The 20,937-nt window shown below is 52.0% G+C and overlaps 1 long non-coding RNA gene across 2 annotated transcripts in view; it reads right to left on the bottom strand.

Moving 5' to 3' along the window:
- The window catches only part of LOC132440429 (uncharacterized), a 100,431-nt gene that overhangs the window by 9,471 nt on the left and 70,023 nt on the right, over positions 1 to 20,937 (bottom strand). Inside the window, exon 2 of one of the 2 annotated variants that reach the window (XR_009522570.1) lies at positions 16,707 to 16,843. This is a non-coding gene — a long non-coding RNA (uncharacterized lncRNA). The remainder of the gene's footprint in view (positions 1 to 16,706; positions 16,844 to 20,937) is intronic. The other variant, XR_009522571.1, reaches the window with a different exon arrangement.

Below are 20,937 nucleotides of genomic sequence, written 5' to 3'. Positions count from 1 at the left end.
CCACGGGCTGCCCTGGACCAAGGCCCTCACCTGTGCATGAGATGCTGAGGGATAAATACGTGCCTGGCCTCCAGGCAGCCAGGCTTGGGGTGGGAGCTCAGGGCCATCCGGTTCTGGTTCAGGATCCCAAGGACCCAGTCCCCCGCTGAGACTGCCCCCCTTAAAAGCAGCAGGTCAGTGCCTGCGGGCCGCCAAGCCCTGTGCCGGCGCTCTGTGGAGCTGAGGCAGAGCACGGAGCCCAGAACGTGGAGGCTGCGCTGGGTGAGCTCCTTCTTCCTCGCTGTAGGACCGAGGCCACGCGCCTGCCTGTGAGCCTTGGTTTCTGCATCAGTAGAAGGCAGACGGCGGTATTTCATTCTCAGACTTTGTTCGGATTAAACGTAAAAGTGCCGGTGATGATACAGGGCTGCTTCGTGGGGAGAGTGAACGAAGGCAGTGAAACTGTTCTCTGCTCTGTTTTTGCTTAAAACAGGGATCGAGATTTGGTCGTGTGAGGGCCACATATGAAATCTTGTTCGGAGTCACGATTTGCTTGGACTCTACACTGTTACGAAACGTCACTGAAAGAGTTTTCAGAGCGGCGTGAGCTCCCGGCCCCGGAGGCCCTGACCTTCCCGGGGTGTCACTCCAACCTCCGTCACTGGCGCCTTCTGCCTGCCTGGGCCTGGGGACCCCTGAGGTTTCGGCATCCTTTCTGGTCAGGTCATCACCCACCTCCCTTTGAAGAATGGGTGGGAAGATTAAAAGGAAAAGTAGCATTCCTTGCAACTTATGGGAGTTTTGACCATTTTTCCATCGTCTTCAAGACCCAGGGTGTGGGATGCGTCCTTGCTGGGCCGTCATGTCACCTATGCTGCAGACACCTGGTGGTGGGGACAGGCCCCTTGTGTGTGCTCCCAGACCCCAAAGCCAGGGCACCACGTAAACGTTTTCCATGTAAAATAATTGTGGGCTCAGTGGCGGATATCAGAAGATGGTCTCGGGACCCATGCTGCTTTCCAGACACTGAGAGCAGCCAGTGACCCCGGCCAAGCCCTCCGTCTCTGTCCCTTGGCTTCTCCTGAGCAGGTGTTGAGTGCTGAGATGCAGTCATGGACAGAAGGAGGATGTCCAGACACTTCGTCAATCGCTCCACTCATTTCACCTCTTATGGTAACACGAAATAGTGGGTCAGGAGAGGGTGCAGGGACAAAAACTCATAGAGGGGCCCGAAGTAGTCAAAACTATTCTTTACCTTAAAGATAAAACATTAAGAACGAATGCTGGATAGAAAAGCCAATAGGCAAGTTGGGTCTAAACGTGAAAATCCTTCTTTGGGTGGCCCTTCTCCTTTCTTTCCAAGTCAGTGTATACTAAAGACTCAGGGAAAATCCCCAGATGCGTATGATTACAAATCAGCCCAATTCCTGTTATCTTTAGTTTACGTATCACTTTGGAAGGTTTAATGATTTTGGTTCAAAGTTAATGCATTTGGGAATGGAGCTAAAGGGGTAAATTCTAAATTATTTTTAAAATAATATTTATTCTATGCTGCAAGAATTTGTGCTATGTATACATGTTTTTTCTTTTGAAATCTTGGCTGCTAAGTTGAGGAAGCTTCCTTGGTGAGGTCCTGGTTAATCAGTGAGACCCGCCAGCCGAATTTGCATGTAACTTGCTATAGATCGTTCTCCTTGAGCCTTTGAGTCCTCCCGGGCAAAGACCTTACGAATAAGAGTCAATAGTAACAGTTATGCAACGGTTATAACAGTAACCGTTATATATAAAAATAGCTTCTTTTTACCTACAAGAGGTTGGAGTAATATGCTAACTGCTCAGTTTAGAATAAAAACCCATTGAGTTGATACATCCAGTCTGTTCTTTTCAATTACGGTAGCCACGGTCTTCAAATGTTTGGTGGTGGAGCTGGCTGGAAGAGGAAAGTCGGCCGAGACACGACTCTGTGTGTGTGTGTGTGTGTGTGTGTGTGTGTGTGTGACACAAATTGCTGACGTGAGCTTGGAAACACTGGGCACTTGAGGGTGAGCCCCTGTCTGCCCACCCCTGGGCCTGAGGATGGTGTGACCCCAGGTACAGCCACTGTTGACCAATGAGGTTGAAGGAGTGACCAGAGCTAAACGTGAGCCTCAGACACTGATCAAACTCCATCAACCGAATGATCACTTTAAGTTTTCTGTTTCCATCTATAAACAAAACTATACTGACTGTTACCTCGGTTCACTGTCAACTAGCCAAATCCTTCTCCCGTACGTATGTTGCTTAAAGAAACAGCACGTTGGATTCCGAGACTGCCACATACTGTGTGTCATGCTTTCAACTGAATGTCATGGGGCCAAAGCAGGAAAAAAATCCTTCCAGTGAAACCTTACTCTTGCTTTAAACAGCACGGATCTTACTGAAGAGATACATATTTTCCAAATCGAATTAAATTTCCTCTTTTATTTAAAGTGTTTCTCTTGTAAAAAAGAAATTCAGACCCCAATATTTATTCTACTGACCACCCTGACCACGCACAGTTTGATACATTTAACTGTTTCCATCCTTGTTCTAAGTGCTGTCTTGTAGGTGTAATTTTCATGTGGCATGTTGCCCAAGTGGATGAGTTATTAATATAAAAATCTATAAACAAAATGTAGTTTTCTAAACAGCAAACAAGTCTTAATGTGTTGCTATATACGACCAGCTTAGAAATTAATTCAAGCATTCAGATTTTAACAGAAGATGCAAATACTAGCCAGATGCTTAATGGCGTTGGAAACTTTGGGTCCATTAATTTTATTAAGTTGGGATTAAATTTGGGTCTATCCTTTTTCTTAAATATTTTGCATAATTGTAGATTCATGTGCAGTTGTGAAAATAATACAGGAAGTTCCCATGGACACTTGGCTCTGTTTCTTCCAAAGGTGACCGCTTGCAAAACTGAGATACTGTGTCAGGACCAGGATGCCGACACCAGTACAGTGTAGACACAGACGTTCCCTCACTGAAGGGACACTGCCTCCCGTCACCGCGTAATCTGTATACGCGCCCCACACTCCGCCTGCCCCTACCCTGGCCCAATGCCATCACTAACATATTTCTATCTCCATACGTTTGCCATTTCGGGAACGTTTTAGGAATAGAATCACACAGTGTGTAATCTGCTGGGATTCGCCTTTTTCACTCAGCACAATTCCCTGGGGACCCATCCAAGCTACTCTACGTACCAGTGGCTCATTCTCCTCCACGGCTGAGTGGAATTCCACAGTATAGACGGATCATGGTGCGTTTAATCATTCACCCATTGAAGGACATCTGGGATGTTCCTGTTTTCAGCTATTGCAGGTAACGTTGCTATAAACATTCAGGTACAGATTTTTTGTGGATAAAAGTTTTCATTTCTCCAAGAGCGGCTTTGCTGGGCGGCCTGGCAGTTGAAAGCTTAGTTCCGTAAGAAGCCGCTACACTGTTTCCAGAGGGGCTGCGCGGCTGGACTTTCCCACCAGCGATGCGTGAGGGGCCAGCCTCCCCACGTCCTCACAGGTGTGTGTTCTAGCCATTCTAACGCGTTCATAGGGAACCTCACTGTGGTTTGACTTCCACAATAGCTAGTGATGTGGGACATCTCGTCATGTGCAAATTTGTCTTCCCTGAATCGGTGTTTTCATATCTTCTACCAGTTGTCTAATCTGATTAGTTATGTTTTTACTGTTGAGCTTTGAGAATTCTTCATCTATTCGAGATACTAACATTTGCGGCAAATATTTTCCCCAAATTGTTATCCTGTCTTTTATTGCTTTTCACAGGGTCTCTGACAGAGAAAAAAGTTCTTAATTTTGACTAAGCCTAATTTATCAATTCCTCTTGATTTCTTCAGAGTGACTTTTAGGATTTTGTCTTGTACGTCTTTCTCGGGGGTGCCCGTCAAGTCTCACGATCTGCACGGGTAAGCTGTCTCAGCCACAGCCAGAGGCAACAATGTACCAATTCCAGGGAAGTGGGGAAGCCACACTTCCACCCAGGCCCCTTGACTCACTCACTCTTTCAATGCAGTTCTCATAGGTGTTACTTCAACCTGTCAGATGGTTTGATAAAATTTGCCTCGATCATTAAGTATGATTTAGGTAAATCACAAGAAGAATTATCTACTCCATTTACCTCCATTTTTACCCATTCTGAGGTTCACCCCCTCCTTCTAAAGCTCTGAGTATTTCTTAATACCGTTTCCCTTCCGCTTGGGGAACTTTCAGTGTCCACTCTCGAGGGACTGGTTTGCTAGCAACACGTGCTCTGAGTTTTCTTCCCATCCCCCTTCATTCCTGAAAGACATTTTGGCAGATAACAGAAGTTGTAGTCTCCGCTCTTTTCTCTCAGCAATTACAGGAGCCTGTGCAGCTCCCCTCGGTCTCCAGGACTTCGGATCAGAAATCTGCTCTCGTGCCAGTTGGTTTTTCCCTCTGGCGGCTTTTAGGACTCTTTTCTTTGCTTTTTGTTTTCAGCAGTTTGATAATGTGATCTGTCCCGGCATTGGTTTCCACGCATTCCTCCGATTTCAGGTTTTCCCGGCTTTTTGAAAATGTAGGTTTATGCCTTTCACTTTTCACATTTGGGAAGTTTGCACCGTTATTGCTTTGCAACTCTCCCAGCCCCGCTCTCCTCCTCTCCTTCCGGGGCCCGGATAATATGGATGTTGGACCTTTTGCTGTGTTCTCTGGTTCCCGAGACTCTCTGCGTTTCTTCTATTTGTTTTCGCTCCTCTGAGCAGATGGGCAAATACTATTGATCCGTCACGAAGTCCGGCGGCTCCTCTACCCTCTGTCGCCTCCGTGCTGCTCGGCCCACTCGGGGTGGTTTTAGCTTTTTGCTGCTTGCACTTTTCGGCTTCCTAATTTCCACTGAGAACTTCTCTTTCTTTGTTTCTAGAATTTCCATTTCTACCTTTCATCAGTTTCAGAAGGATTTGAAATGGCCCATGAAGCGCTTTCAGGGCGACAACTTTAATCTCTCCTCAGCTGCTCCCCACGTCGGCCTCTGCTCTGTGTCGGCCTCTGTCGGTCATCCTTCCTCCCTCGGTTTGTGGCGTTTCTTGGTTCTTGTGTGACAGGTGACTTTGGACTGTTCCCTGGAGTTTTGTCTGTGGTACCAGGAGTCTCTGGGTCCTGTTCAAGCCCTGCGTTCTAGCAGGTCCTGAGTAGGTCCTTGGCTCTGGCTCCAAGGACAGTTTGAGCTCAGAGCCCCTGTGGCCTTTGTTTGGTCTGGTTGGTCTGCCTGAGGCGACTGGGGCCCCGACCCCTCTGGGGTGGCTGAGGGTGCAGAAGGGGCCCCCGCACGGGAGGGGCCTCAGGGATTCTGGGACAGAGGACGCGTCCCAGGCCAACAAGCACTGTGGCGAGACAGCCCAGCTGCTGCCCCGCTGTCGCTGTCCCTAAAGAGGGGACGTGTCCCGGGGTGAGTGGTAGCTTGTGGCTGAATGTACGGCCCGCTGTGTGCAGGTGCCGGGGCAGCTCCTGCGCTGGGACCTGCAGAGCACTGCCAGGTCTGGGCGCCTGTCGGAGGGTCTGCGAGGTCCCACGTGCCTCTAGGTGGGGAAGGGGTCTCCGCCCTGTGAAGACACAGCGCCCGCACGGGCGAGCACCGTTCTGACGGTGTCTCCGCCGGGGCAGCGGGAGGGAAGGACAGCCCCACCCTGGCCTCTTGGTGTCGGCAGGACTTCTGCCACTCCTTCTGCCTGTGTCATCCCGGGGGGAATAAGCACACCTGGGTCTCCTCCTTTGGGGAGGGGCCCCGAGCCCCCTCCGTGCTTCTCCTCCACAGTGCGGGTGGATTTCATCCAGAAAGCCAGTTATAAAGGAAACGGGAAGACGTAAGCGCATTTCTAAGCACACACGGCTCTCTTCTCCTGTCCATCCACTCGCACAGGCTGCAGTCCCTAGAGAGCGGCCAAGCGGACCAGGGTGTCGGCTGGCCCTTGTAAACCCCACCTTCTCACCTGCCCCCAGTCAGGTCGTGGATGTGGCTCCTGCCTCATCGTGACAGGCCGACTCAGGACCCTCTCCTCCCACAGGCCCGAGGGTGGTGGCCCAGCCAGTCCGCACCCACCTTGGACGTCTGAGCACAGGTGGGCTCCCATGTCAGGGACCTCCCTGTCCTGCTTGTGGGCTCAGAGAGCTGCCTGGAAACCTTCATACCTGGAATCATTTCCACTCTTACCTGGAAGAGCCAAGGCAACCCCTGTAGAGAGAGTGATGTGTAAGAAAGTACAGAGCATCCCTTCTACACGCGAGCAGTCAGTGCCGTGGTCATCACACTGGTTTCTAATCAATCGGAGTATGACAAGGAATTCTCATCGTAGAATTTTTGTAGCTGTCGTCTTAAAATATGCTTCTCATTTACACTGGATGAAGATTTTGCCTTAACCTTCTGGCAAATAAGCTCATTTTCGTCTTTTCTCTCTAACACTTTCTTAGTCTTTGTGGCTGGGGTTGGGGGAGGGGTGTGTGATGCCAGGGTCCACCCCTCCCCTGCCTGCTTCAGAAGGGTGCTCTGAGGGAGTGCCGGAGGCATGGGAGGGACAGGAGGGGACAGAGAGGGATTTGGGGACGCTGCCTCTTCCCCCAGGGGCCCGGGCCACCCGGCCTAGGAGCTCATTTCATGGAGGGACCCATTCAGGCAAGACCCAGCCCCAAGTCAGTGCCACCAGGGAGCCCGCCACGGTCCCCTCCCCAGGATCCGGCTCTGGGAGCGCTTGGAAGGGGCCTGGCCTCAGGACTCCCGTCTGGTCCCCCTTTCCCAGCCCAGTCCGCTGCCGGCCTGGCGCTCAGAGGAGGGGTGCTCCCTGGTGGCGGGGCCCTGGGCGCAGCTGGGAGCCCAGTCCTGCTTCACTGGGGGGGTACACTGGGCCCACTGGCAACCTCATTTCCACGAGGAAAAGAACCCTGACTTTAAACAACCAACTCACGACTCAGCTTTGAGATCACGACGAGTTCATCAACTGCGAAATCCCAGTGATTAAAACTCGGTGAATAATGATTTTGTCTCAGCAAAGTTGCTGCTTATGGAATATCACTGGTGGGAGCGAGGACCCACCCTGGAGGAGCAGGTGTTCTGGGTGTATTTTCTTTGCTAATTCTTACGTGTTTTAGCTGTTTTCCTGGGAAACCAGGTCTCTATGCCTCTGTCTCTGTCCTTCTCTGAGACTATCTGGAAACGCCGAAAGGAGCCGAGTTACTGCCAGCAGAGGCTAAACGTGCCGTCTGTGTGTGAATCGGGCAGGAATAGAAAAGACGGGATTAAGTATGTCTGGAAATACCAAGTCCCTGGACTGGTAACCTCAAAAAAAAGCAAAAGAAAAAAGCTGGGCTTCAATCTTCATGTGAAGCCCTTGCCCTGCAAACCCCACAAATTATCGTCCATTAAGTGACCACACGTGACGTAACCCCGGCTCTGCTGGTCTTCGTAAGTCCCTGCAGAACCACAGAAAATACAAGTGGCTGCCGGGCCACTGATGTGAAAGGGAGAGATGATATCACGTCCTGGCCACTTTGCTGCTCAACCGAAACCTGTTTATTCCCATATGACCTGGGGAAGCACTTTGCAGACGGGGCGAAGAATCCACTCCTTTGAGCACGTTTGATCAGTGCTTCCTAAAGCCAGCCTCCCCGTACAAGCAGCAAACCCAGTACAAAAGCCCAAGGAAAGTAACTTTAATCTTAATGAAGAAAAACTACAAAAAATGGCCCCAGTCTCCTAACTCTTAAGATGTCAAGTATAAGAAGAGTGCTAGCTAGTTTTCAGAAATTTACTGACTTTCCCCTGCAGTAAGGGGGTCTGTCAGGCTGGCGATACCGCCAGTAAGAGGACCCATCCCCTTCACTCTGCACTGACCACCACGATCTCCCACCTCTGGAAGGCCGATGGCACCGTGGCCAACGCGAGCCCCTTCCCCACCTCATGGCTCTCGCGGAATCAAAGGCATCTCTGCGTGGAGGAAGCCCAGGGTCCTCAGTCATCTGTGGGTTTCTTTCCAACGTAAAGTTTAATTTTAGCGTCACTACTTAGAAAATACTTTTTAAGCAACATGTGGACACAGCTGTTTCTGCTTGGTAGAGTTTAGAGCTTGCAGTGAATTACATCTTCCTTTAAAAGGGGGCTGCTTTCTACTTCTCTGTGAAAGCAGAAGTCAAATAATTACAAACTGATAATAAACACGTCTGAACTTTCCTCTCCAGCCCCGAAGCCCCGGCGTCCGTCCATGGCCTCTGCTCCTAGTTGGTCTTCCCATTTTTTAGGAGAGAACTTTCATCTGCTCTAAAGTATGGACTTAATGCACAAACACCGTTTAGGTTTTACCACTCTTCATTTAGTTTGATAAACAAGAAGAAGGAAAAAAAGAAAGAAAGAAAATGCTACCAAAATGGAAGGGTCACTCTCTCACCAGAAAAATTCTGCTGTCAGGCAATCTATTAACTATGTAACATTAAAAAGGAAAGTGAATATATTAAAATGCATTGTCTAGGGTGGTGAATGTGGAAACTTTGATCTGTCTGCCACCTTTAAGAGATCATGATATATAGTAACCTTTAAATATATGGCAACCTGGGCTTCCCTGGTGGTGCAGTGGTTAAGAATCCGCCTGCCAATGCAGGGGACATGGGTTTGAGCCCTGGTCTGGGAAGATCCTACATGCTGCGGAGCAAATAAGCCCATGAGCCACGACTACTGAGCCTGCATGCAGCAACTACTGAAGCCCACACACCTAGAGCCCGTGCTCCATAAGAGAAGCCGCCGCGTGAGAAGCTCACACACCAAAACGAAGAGTAGCCCCCGCTCACTCCAACTAGGAGAAGCCCACATGCAGCAACGAAGACCCAACGCAGCCAAAAATAAATAAATAAACAAATAATAAAATAAATAAATTTAAAAAGATATATATATATATATATATATATATATATATATGGCAAGCTGCCCCACAGAAGTTTCTGCAGTGATGTGAATGGTCTGACCAATGCGGTAGCTGTTACACGCATACCTGTTGACCACATGAGATGCAGCTGGTCCCACTGAGGAGATAGATTGTTGATTTAATTCAATTTTAATTTATTTGGAGTGAGATAGCACCTATGGCAAGTGGCCACCACACTAGAGAGTTCATCTACGGAGTGCGATGGGGTTACGGAAGGGATTAAGATCTGGATGGCCCAAGTGACAACACTGTGTGTGGAAGGAGAAACAGCAGGAGGTGTGGGGAAGGTGCGGGCAGACAGAGTAAAGTCAAACTAACAAACACTTGCTGACACTTGGCGCAGATGACAGCTGAGGTGCCCTGAAGCACGTCCCAGGCCATGGTGTTTTAACTCTGACTGTGCACCACCGACAGTGAGCCCTCGTGTAGTGTAAACTACAGATCTGGGCGATGATGACCTGTCAATGGATTGTAACAGATGTACCACCTAGGGGGGATGTTGACACTGGGGGATAATGTGGTCAGGGGGGGATGCAGGAGGTGGGAGGCACCTGGGAAATCTCTGTACCTTCCTTTCAATTTTGGTGTGAATCTAAAACTGCTCTAAATAATAAAGACTATTAAGAAAACATCTCAGATGGTTAAGAGGGACGTGACCAAGATGTGGTGCGAAGGGTTTCAGAGAGCAGAACGGAGCAGAGTGGGCGGGAGAGGGTGCAGGGAAGCGAGAGGTGGGCTGGAAGTGGGGGTAAGAGGTGGGCTGGAAGGGGGTAACAGGTGGGCTGGAAAGGGGGTAACAGGTGGGTTGGAAGGTGGGGGACGGGTGGGCTGGAAGGGGGTAACAGGTGGGCTGGAAGGCGGGGGAACAGGTGGGCTGGAAGGCTGGGGACAGGTGACCAGGCAGTGCACGGCCTGGATGCCACACTGGGGCAGTGGGACGTTTCTTGTGTAGCCATTTGGAAGGCTGGTCCTTGCAGCCCTCCCTTTCCTACCGTTGCCTTTGCTTCTGTGTGATCAGGGCACTGCCCAGGCGCAGCAATAAAGAAGGTTCCCCGTCCCTCCGGGCAGCAGGCAGCATCTTCTCATGGACCGAGGAAAGGACGTGGTCGGTCGTGGGCGCTGAGCCGGGTGTTGACAGTGGTGGATGGGCCATCCAGCGTGGAGACCCCGGAAGACGCCCCCCGGAAAGACGAGGGGCAGCTCGCTGACGACCAGAGCTCAGAGCGAGGGGCTGGTGCCACTGTCAGCTCCTTCTGGGGGGACACAGTGCACCTGCTGCTTTCACACAGTCGTCGAGGGAGGGGCTGCCGGGACGTGGAGGACCCCCAGGACCCCAACTTCCTAGAAGGCGTGTACAGACCACCGACCCTCAGACAGGTTTGCATGAAAGGTCACCGGCATTTTATGCTAATGTCCTCTGAAACTTTAAAGACTGTCATCAGAGTCCAAGGGGGCAGACTTTGGTCCTTCTCAGAGAGCTCACCTGGACCCCCGGGTCTTCACGCCTGAGTCTGCCTGGCTGGGACAGGAGGCCACAGGGCGGGCCCAGCGCTGACTCAGCCCAGACAGAGCAGGGCGGCCACCCTACCTGGCCCAGGAGGTGACACAGTGCTGAGGAATGCAGGCCCCTGGGAAGGCCAGAGCGGAGAAGAACAGTCACCTGTCACCTGATCTTCCAGGTGGGAAGGGGGTGTGGTCACGGCTGGGCCTGGCTCTGGCCCCGGGATTGCGGCAGGAAGCTGGCCCCTGCGGGTAGGATGCGATCCCCCCAGTGGCCAGGTCCTTCCTACTGGACCCTCCTCCCATGTGCCGATGTCACGGCAGGACCATCATCCCCTGTTGTTGGTTTGAATGGTGATGCCGTGTCACCTGTTTAAAAAGCGCTGCTCTGTTGCCCACGAGGAATCTGACACTTTGGGCTCCACCTTTCCTCCAGGAAAAGAGTCAGGATGGAAGCAGCTAAAGCAGGACCGGGAGAGGCAGCCAAGGGGCTGCCACGGTCTCGGCCCAGTGCATCCGCCCAGAGCCCCTCTGTCATGGACATGGCACGGGGCCCTCCCCAGGCACACATGCATTCATACACACGTGCACATGTAAACACACGCACACACGACACGCACGTAAACGTGTGCACACACAGCGCACACGTAAACACAATGCACGCACACAGCACACACATGTAAACATGCACGCGCAAACGCTTGCACACGCATACACACGTGCAATCACATGTGCACACGCATACATGTGTAGACACACATGCGCGTGCAAACGCATACGTGTGCGTACATGCATGGCGCACACCTGCACAGACACGTGCACACACACACTCCTATGGCTTCAAGCAACCCCATGCGAGTCTCCAGAAGGTGCCTGACTTGTGTGCAGAGGGAGGGACAGAAGGACAGAAGGACAGTGGTGGGGTCACCCACCCAGAGCCTGGGCAGCTCTGAGGAGGACGTGCCCTCCTCTCCCCTCAGGCAGGTGGGTGCAGGGGGGTGTGGAGATCCCGGGGGGCGGTGCCCTGATGGTGCTGGGAGCGGGGTGACGGCGGAGAGTGAGGGCTGGACCGAGCCACCCTCTGCAGGGAGACCCCGGGCCCCCAGCCTGCCGCCAACATCATCTTTGCATGAACTTCAGCGTTGCCCTCACATCTCATTTTTTTCCAGCTATTTCTTGAACAAATCTTTATGCTGGTAAATGTCAAAGGCCATTTTCCTGGGTGGATATAGAGCCTGGGTGGAGAAAGCACATTCCACTCTCTTCAAACCTCCTGGGGCATCACTGAGACCTTAAACAAGACGTCCCCAAGCAGATTCTCCGTGCGGCCGCATCCAGGGTGCTGTCGGCGGGTGGAACATGTCCTGTGCCCGGGGCGGGGGGGCACTGCGGCTTCCTCACCGCAACAGTCCCCCAGAGCCGGCCTGGCCCCGCCAAGCCCTTCTGCCCCCGGGGCCACACTGGAAGCAGGCGGGCCTGGCCTGAGTGCCCTGAGGCCTCTGTGCCCTGAGGCAGCGTGGGGTGTCTGGGCCGGGCGTGTTGGTGGGAGAAATCGGGCTGCCGTCTGTGGTCCGTGGTCTGTGGTCCCAGAGCCCTGCACACCGCGTGCTGTCCCCAGGCCTTGGGCTTTGCGCTGACCCCTTGGCCTGGCTGTTCTGTGGGGAAGGCCTCCCGTGGGAAGGTGGCCCCGCCCCGGGCCTCTTAAAAGCCTTGGGGGAAAGCTCTCATTTGCCCCAAACAGCTCCAAGTGCAAAGCCAGCCACTGAACTGTGCTGGGACCCTTCTCTGTGGCCATGGGGTGGCGGGTGGCTCCGGGACAGGTGCCTCGTGCTAACGCCACGCCGTACCGGGCACCAGGACTCGCCGCGGGGCTGGGTCAGCTCCCCAGCATCTCTGGGGGCCCCGACCCCTACGGGGCCGTCTGGGGGCCAGCAGCTTGGACGTGCGTGGCCCCAGGCTGCGCCCACACTCCCTCTGGGACTTCAGGCCCTGTTGTCCCCACCCATGGTGCTCACCTCGCTGGACGCCCCGGGCTTCCGAGCCTGCACTCCGGCTCTGGTTCTCCTGTGACCCGGACGGGGAGAAGGCATCCCTGCTCCCCCAGACCACGCCCCCTTTCCGGTTCTCGGGAAGCAGGACCAGGGGCATCCTTCTCGCTTGCAGGAAGGCAGGCGTGCTGTAAGGGACAGGCTGCTTAGTCCTGGTTGTGTGGGGCTGGCGGCAGCCTGGAGACCCAGGGAGGAGCTGCTGCTGCTGCCCGAGGGGGGCCCTCAGTCTTTTCTCTCGTCAGGCCTTCACCTGATTGGACGAGGCCCACCCACATGGCAGAGGGGCATTTATAGATCACATTTTTAAAACATCTCCACAGGACATCAAGGCTGGGTTTGACCAGGTGTCTGCAATGGTGAGTCAAGCCCTTCGCGCTTCACGCTGCTCCTGCCGGGCTCTCTGTTTCCCCATGTCTCTCTCTGACGGCAGCTGGGGAAGAGGCCCTGCTTTTGAAGGGGCTGTGATTAGACTGGGCTCCCCAGGACAGCCCAGGAGAATCTCTCCATCTCAGGATCCTCCCTCACATTTTACAAGGCCCTCTGCCAGGTAGGATAACATATTCCCTGGTTCAGGGCATCAGGACGTGGGCACAGTTGGGCCGTCGCTCTGCCTGTCACAGTCTGTTTTACCTTCTTGTTCTCTGATGTGTCTTTTCAGGCGGCTTCAGCCTCTGATTCACGGTGGGGGTGGGATGACGGGGCACAGATGTCCTCCAGAGTCCCTGATATTCCCTGAATACCACCGAGGTCCCTCAGTGGATACGTGGATAGGTAGGTGGATGGACGGAAGAAATTTTTATTAAAATCCCCCTGTGCCTTAGTGTGATGCTGGCTGCTTTCATGTATGTAATTTCATTTATTTGGAAAAAGAGGTCTTCTCCTCTGTTCTCACAGATGAAGAAGTTAAAGCTCAGAGTGTGAAGCTGCTGGGGTCACCCAGCTGATGGAGATGCGGCTTGGTGGGCACGACCCTAAATCCAGACGTACCTCCCCTTTCATAAGTACTCAGTTCACGTTTTCTTTCTACCCTAGACTCTCAGAAATCAATGGAAAATATCTCAGGTTTCCCGGCTGTAGTTTGTCACCGCAGGAGATAAAAGGGAGAGATGAGCGGTGTCATGGTAACTTGCTCTGGAGGCAAAGAAGCATCATAATGACAATGCTTGTCATTGCGAAGCATCTTGTGGAGATACAGGCTATTACTGAAAAGGCAGGAAAGGGAAACCTGTTCTGTTGTTGTCTCACGTTGACTGCGGCTTATGATGCGCCAGTATCCGTGCTTAACAATTTAGAGATATCATCTTGTCTCATTTCCTAAAACCCAGCAGGATAAAATCTCTTATCATCCCATTTCAGAATGGAAGTGACTTGCCCACGTTCACACAAGACATAAGCAGGTGCTCCAGGAACTGAACTCAGATCCATGCAGACCTGCAGGCTGTGCTTTTAACAACGGTGTCATATCAGGAAAAAAACCCTGATACACGTCGTGCTTTAACAAAACTAGCCCATGATATGAAAAACATAATGAATTCTCTTAAGATAGTAACATGTTTTCCGCTAGACCATCAAAACAATTTTTACAAAGAAAAATCCAACTATTTCCTTCACCAGATACGGATGTTCTCTGCTGGTGACACCAACCTCCTCCTTTTGGAGCTTCTATCAAAACATTAATGAGGGCTTCCCTGGTGGCGCAGTGGTTGAGAGTCCACCTGCCGATGCAGGGGACACGGGTTCGTGCCCTGGTCCAGGAAGATCCCACATGCCGCAGAGCGGCTAGGCCCATAAGCCATGGCCGCTGAGCCAGCATGTCCGGAGCCTGTGCTCCGCAACGAGAGAGGCCACGACAGTGAGAGGCCCACATAACACAAAAAAAAAAAAAAAAAAAAAAAAACATTAATGAGAATTTATTTTAAAAGCTGTGGGTCGGGCTTCCCTGGTGGCACAGTGGCTGAGAATCTGCCTGCCAATGCGGGGGACATGGGTTCCAGCCCTGGTCTGGGAGGATCCCACATGCCATGGAGCAACTGGACCCATGAGCCACAACTACTGAGCCTGCACATCTGGAGCCTGTGCTACGCAACAAGAGAGGCCACGACAGTGAGAGGCCCCTGCAAAAAAAAAAAAAAAAAAAAAAAGCTGTGGGTAGAAGCTGCTGGCCCTGAGGGGGGCAGCGAGACAGGAACACACGTGGCCAGAGTGTCCCCACCTCTGCCTCAGGAGGCAACTCAGGAGTGAAAGAGAGAGAGGGGTTCAGGGAACTTCCGCTAAAAGGAAATTGCTCTGAGTTCAAAATTCTCCAAGCAAAGAGCACAAAGGGTGACAGGGGACAGTCCAGAGATGGGTACAGAGGAGAGAGCTCTGTGCAGAGCGACTGTCTTATCACCCGGTGGCCCCGGTCACCCGCAGGGCAGGGGGTCAGCACTGCTATGTCCCCGGGCTGGAAATCCCCCCCAGGAGTCACATTCTCTGCTGCGTGGACACGGCCCCAAAGCTCTGCTCCGAAAGGCTCCACGGTGAGATTTTTCTGTTGTATTTCAGGACGAGAGATAACGTTAGCCCTGGTTGTTTCCCATCACAAGACATCACTATATCCTGTCAGCATCTCCATGACAGAGGAGTTAGAGGAAAGGAAATAGAGCGAGAAAAAATGTCACTCGTTAATCTAATGTCTTTTCTACACAGTAGAAGTTCCCACCCCATAACTGGGAGCCTGTCAGAACAGAGGGTCCCCCGTTCACGTATTAGATTTGAATATATATTTAAAGATCGAGGAACTGGATTCTTCTGAAACCTACCATATATGTCCCACACTGATTTAATCCCCATAGTAGATTTTTGTCATTATAAGAGTCAACGTGTAGGAATTATAAAGTAAGACCCTTACACAACCCAGAACCCGCGAGAAAAAAGCCTACAACTTAAATCCTCTTAATTCACATCCTCTTATGTGAATTGCTGTTGTTTCACTTCATGGTGACCATCCAGGTATAAACAGACACATACAAGTAAGGAGTAGCAATGACAATGGTTTGGAAAGCAGTGCTTTCTATGATGACAGCCGGGCGAGTCCGTCAGGTCAGGGCTCTCACCTGTGGGAGGTTTCCTCTCCCACACCTGGGTCCACATCATCTGTGCACCTGCTGACTTGAAGCCCTGGGCTCTGCCCGTCTGGCGGAGATCGTGGGCTGTTCTGCGCCCTCCCCACACACCCGCTTCCCATCCGGGCAAACTCACTGAGCTCCTGTTTGCAGTGGCCGGTGTGCCCCACAGACCTCATCATCTCCTCTGCTCCTCTCGCCGCCTCTGCCCACCGTGTGCTGCGGCCTCGGGGACACGGAAGCAGTACCCTCTCTGCTGCTTCAAACCGTGTCCCCTCACCTTCCACGTCTCACGTTTCTGCTGCAATTTCCATCGCCTCCAGGAGTTAAGATTAGTTCTATATAAAGAAGTCAATCCAGAGCTTTCAGGACTCCAGGAGAAAGGAAAAGAAAATAATTTCTGGTGTCAAAGTATTCATACTAACTTTTTTTTTTTTGTGGTATGCGGGCCTCTCACTGCTGTGGCCTCTCCTGTTGCGGAGCACAGGCTCCGGACGTGCAGGCTCAGTGGCCATGGCTCACGGGCCCAGCCGCTCCGCGGCACGTGGGATCTTCCCGGACCGGGGCACGAACCCGTGTCCCCTGCATCGGCACGCGGACCCTCAACCACCGCGCCACCAGGGAAGCCCTCATACTAACTTTTATCTTTTAATCCTCCAATTGAATTTAGTATTAGTAGAGTTATCATCAGTGGAGTACTAACTGTACGTGTGTAGTTAGTATTAGTTCCAACTAGTATATCTTATCTTTCAAAACAATGAAATTTTAGATTAGTTCAGGTGCGAATCTCTCTGAATTTCCTTTGACATTTCAGACTGATAGAATGCAAGATTCATGTATAGTTTGTAAATCTATTAGATCGAGCAGAACAGTCTAATCATCTGAAAGTTATTATATGTTGCCCCATCAGTATGAAGTATTTTTTAAAATATAAATGCATGTTTGAACTTCGATGTTATCTATTACAAGGTCTAAAGATTGGCAGTGCAGAGTGAGCTTTGGAAAAGGTCATAATTAGTTGTACAGATCTCCCTCAACTAACGATGAGGTTACATCTCGACCGACCCATCAAAGGTTGAAAACACTGTAAGTCAAAAATGCAGTTACTACCCGACCTCCTGGACCTCGTAGCTCAGCTCGGCCGCGTGAACTGTGCTCAGAGCATCCGAAGCGGCTGCGGGCTGCCTGGGAGCCGTGGCCGCCACCGCCCGGCTTCACGTGAGAGCATCCACAGAACGTTACTAACCCTGGAAAAGAGCAAAATTTGAAGCACGGTTTCTACTGAATGTCTATCACTTTCACACCCTCATAAAGTCAAAAAGTCCTAAGTCGCATCATCACGAGTCGGGGATTATCTATTTACTGAATGTGTTTGCAGCCCATTATCAGTCATCACACTACATTTCTCCCTAGAATAATGATATAAATAATATTCGTCACCAGCCCTTCCGTCCTATCAGCTGGATGCTGTCATCGTACCCATTCTTCAGATAAGGACGCAGAGGCATAGGTGAGGCTAAAACCGTGTTTCCATTCCTCAGCGAGTAAAGGGGGAAGCTGCTCGTCACATCCAGCACCTGAAGTGTTAAACGCTGGGTGAGGGACCTGGGTGGTACCTGCCCGGGGAGAGGCTATGTCAGAGGCCAGGCACAGGGCGCGGCCGCCGGGACCCCAGCTCCCTCCCGGGCTCAGCTCTCAAGCTGCTGTCCACATGCGTGTGCTAGGCCGTCCAGCTCCTCTTGGAAGGAGAACAATGTTGAAATACGCTTCGGTTCCATTTGGGACTCACCCTGGGTCGGTGACGACTTTCTTACGAGGGCCCTGAGTCAGTACAACCACCTGCCAAACACTAAAAGACATTTTGGAAAGAGCTGCTCAGGAGCAAGGCTCTCCGTCCTGAAATGAACGCTTCACAGCCGACCGGGACAGAGACACGGGGGCCGCTCAAAACACTCTGCCGGGTCCCGTCGACTCATCCGGGGCCAGGGGCAGCTCCAACGCCAAGTCGTGAGGCCTCCTTCAGACGGGGCGTCTGCGGCAGCCCCCCCGGCCTTCAGGAGCCAGGAGCCTGGTCCTGTGCGGGCTGCTCTCCAACACAAGGTCTGCACACAAAATGTCCTGCAAGGAAAAGCCTGGATGTAACCCTGCAGGACAGAACAATTGCGCTGAGGTCCTCTGGGCCCAACTTACAGCACAACCAGCAGAAAGGCATCTCTTTAAGAAAGCAAGCCATTGCTTCGAACGAGCGCGGCTACAGAACGTGCTGGAAAAAGTCTAAATCTCCAAAGGTTGTCAGGCAATCTCAGATCCTACGAACACACACACACACACGCTGACTCAAAACCAAATAAACGTGCGACAACATGTTTGGGCCTTACTAACGCGTACTTGTGTGATAAGGGTTTATTTCCATTCCAAGTCTAGCTATGCTGCTGCTACGTACGCAGCCCGAGTGGTACCTTGCAAATACTTGCAGTTTTTGGAGTGTGAGCGCAGCAGCATTCTCGGGGTGACCCACAGTCTGTTCCTTGCACCCACCTCAACAAGACGCATCACGCCCGCCTGGTGGACAGCACGCGTCCAGATTGCGTAACACCTGCTCAGAACAAATGTTTATTCTTTCCCTTTGTGTCCCTTGATTCAGTTAATTACGCTTCTTGGCATGTTGTCTAGCTCAGCACTGAAAAAGGAATCAAGCGATTTTATCAAATTACTGAAAGCAAACATTGTTCTTTCCCTTAGAACAGTGAGACTTTCTTATTCACCTTTAAAAGGAAAAATGTACAGGAATAAAAATTCTAACATTCTTACATATCTTGCTCATGTCCAAGTGTTCTTCAAATGAATGATCTAGATGCTTCCAGAAACTCTGTATTATCAACAGATACCATCTTTCCAGAGGTCAGAGAGGAAAACCTTTTGTAACGTGCACCCTCATGGTAACAGGTGCCCAACAATTCTGGTCAAGTTCGCAGCACCACCCCCCAGAAAAGACAGAGAGAGAGAGAGAGAGAGCTCTCTGGTGTGGTCCTTACTATTTGCCCCTTAGAGGAGAGCACTTTTGACACTCTCTTAGGCGGATGAGACCTCGTAATTGTTCTACCCTCTGAGTCATGAGTCCCAGACAAACATGTAACTGTTAGGACAAGACCTGCCAGGGCTCTCCCTCCCTGTCACCCACAGCTGACATCTCAGGACGCTGCTGGCCCCAGCGCCCAGCGTGGCAGGGCCCCTGGGGACCTCCCCAGCCTGTCTGGGGCAAGCTGCCACCTCCCGGGCTGTGAGCCGAGCTGGCTGTTTTCCCAGCCCCTGCACCCCTGCACCGGGGACAGCCGGGTGGCCCCCCAGTCTAGTCTGGTGCCGGGTCTGCAGGGCACCAACCGCATCCTCTCAACCCCAGCCCCAAACTCACGAGAACTCGTACATGGCTTGCTCTGCGATGCCACCCTACCACAGAAGGGCACCGTGCATACAGGCAGGCACACGTACCCCGACAGTGGAAGGGGCGGTCCTCGCAGCAGGGTCCCTTTTCATGCCCTCTCACTAACTGGTGGGCCAAGGGCCCCCCTTCCCTTCTCCGGTCCAGCGACAAATTGCAGGACGACTGGTCCTCCAAGTCAGCTTACTAGTGGGTCAGAAAATAAGACAGAACGAAACAAAACAGACAGCATAAATCAAACCAGCTGAGTCCCCAAAACTACGTCACACCATCTTCCCACAATCTGAGTGAAACCAAACCTTTCATACACTCGGAGTTCAGTTAATGCCCTGTGAACAGATGAACAACTGAGTGAGCAGATATCCTCGACGTGCTCCCTGCAGCCTCTCCCCTCCAGCACGCGCTTTCTGGAATAATCCCTCTCGGGCTGAATCATGGCAGCTGGTGGAAAGGGCAGCTCTTCGCAGGGAAACTTGGGGGGGGCGTGCTTCGATTTCACGGATCTTACACTCTACAGAGTGAACTCTATGCTTTTCCCGAGGTAACAAAAGAGACCTCTGTTTAGCAAATTCCTTTGCAAACTGCATTTGTGAGATATAGTTTACAAGTTATTGAAAACAATCCATTTGGAAATTTTTCAGCTGTTACTTGTTTAAAGATGGGGCACTCCAACTGAAATCAAGTCTGAGCTCAATCTAAACATCCCTTAACAACCAAGGCTTCGCCCGAGTCGGCCGCCTTCATTCGGGTGGCCTCGGAGCAGAGAGTAGGAAGTCCTGAGCCGCCGGCAAGGCCACGCGGGGCGCCCTGTCCCCAGCCCAAGGCGGCCCTGCCCTGCGCGGACGCACATCCTACCCCGGGTCCCGCAGAGGCGGACCCAGAGCCGGGGCCGGGGCGTGGAGTTGACTTCGGATGTGATCCCCACACATGCTGAGGAGGTAGGAAGTCGAGTCAGAAAAAAGAGGAGAGTCACAAAAGAGGAAGCAGCCGGTGGTCCTGGGGTCACCTCCGCGCAGACCCCGGGGGACAGACAGCTCAGCGCCCGTGGGGGCCGCGGAGGCTGGACGCGTCCCCACGGGCCCCTTTCTTGGCGGGAGGGGATGGCGCCGGCTTCAGGAACCCAGCAGGACAGTGGGGACCCGGCTCAGTTCCCTGCAAGGAGGCCGTCGGCGTCCTCAGCCAACTGCCGCCAAGGGTCCCTTTCGACTCCTATTTGTCTCCTTCCAAGGACGCATTTTCCCTCCGTAGATTGTGAGTCGACTTCCTGACCTCTGCTGTCTACTTACTTGCCTTCTTGTGTAAAACACTGTCAGGGAATAAAGACACAGACGTAGAGAATGGGCTTGAGGACACGGGGAGGGGGAAGGGTAAGCTGGGATGAAGTGAGAGAGTGGCATGGACATATATACACTTCCAAATGTAAAATAGATAGCTAGTGGGAAGCAGCCGCACAGCACAGGGAGATCAGCTCGGTGCTTTGTGACCACCTAGAGGGTGGGATAGGGAGGGTAGGAGGGAGATGCAAGAGGGAGGAGATATGGGAACATATGTATATGTATAGCTGATTCACCTTGTTATACAGCAGCAACTAACACACCTTTGTAAAGCAATTATACTCCAATTAAGATGTTTAAAAACAAAACACTGTCAAGGACCTCACAGAGGTTTATGACATGTTTCCGTGGCACTCTGCAAGCTTCCACAGGTAAGGGAAAGCAAGAGGGACTTATTATCTCCACAACGAGTCTAAACAGAAATTGACTAGGTATCAAATCAACTTTGCAGATACGGAGACAGAGGCTCACAGAAATTAGGCAAATTCCTTCAGTGCAAAGAACCAGGTAGGGCCCAAGTTGAGATTGATGGTTATTCCACTTACCGGTAATTTCTTGCAAATGTTTC

Source organism: Delphinus delphis, chromosome 17 (genome assembly GCF_949987515.2).
Source record: "Delphinus delphis chromosome 17, mDelDel1.2, whole genome shotgun sequence".
In the NCBI taxonomy this organism is placed as follows: domain Eukaryota; kingdom Metazoa; phylum Chordata; class Mammalia; order Artiodactyla; family Delphinidae; genus Delphinus; species Delphinus delphis.
Note: the sequence above shows the minus strand (reverse complement) of the source record. Positions and strands in the feature narration are given on the sequence as shown.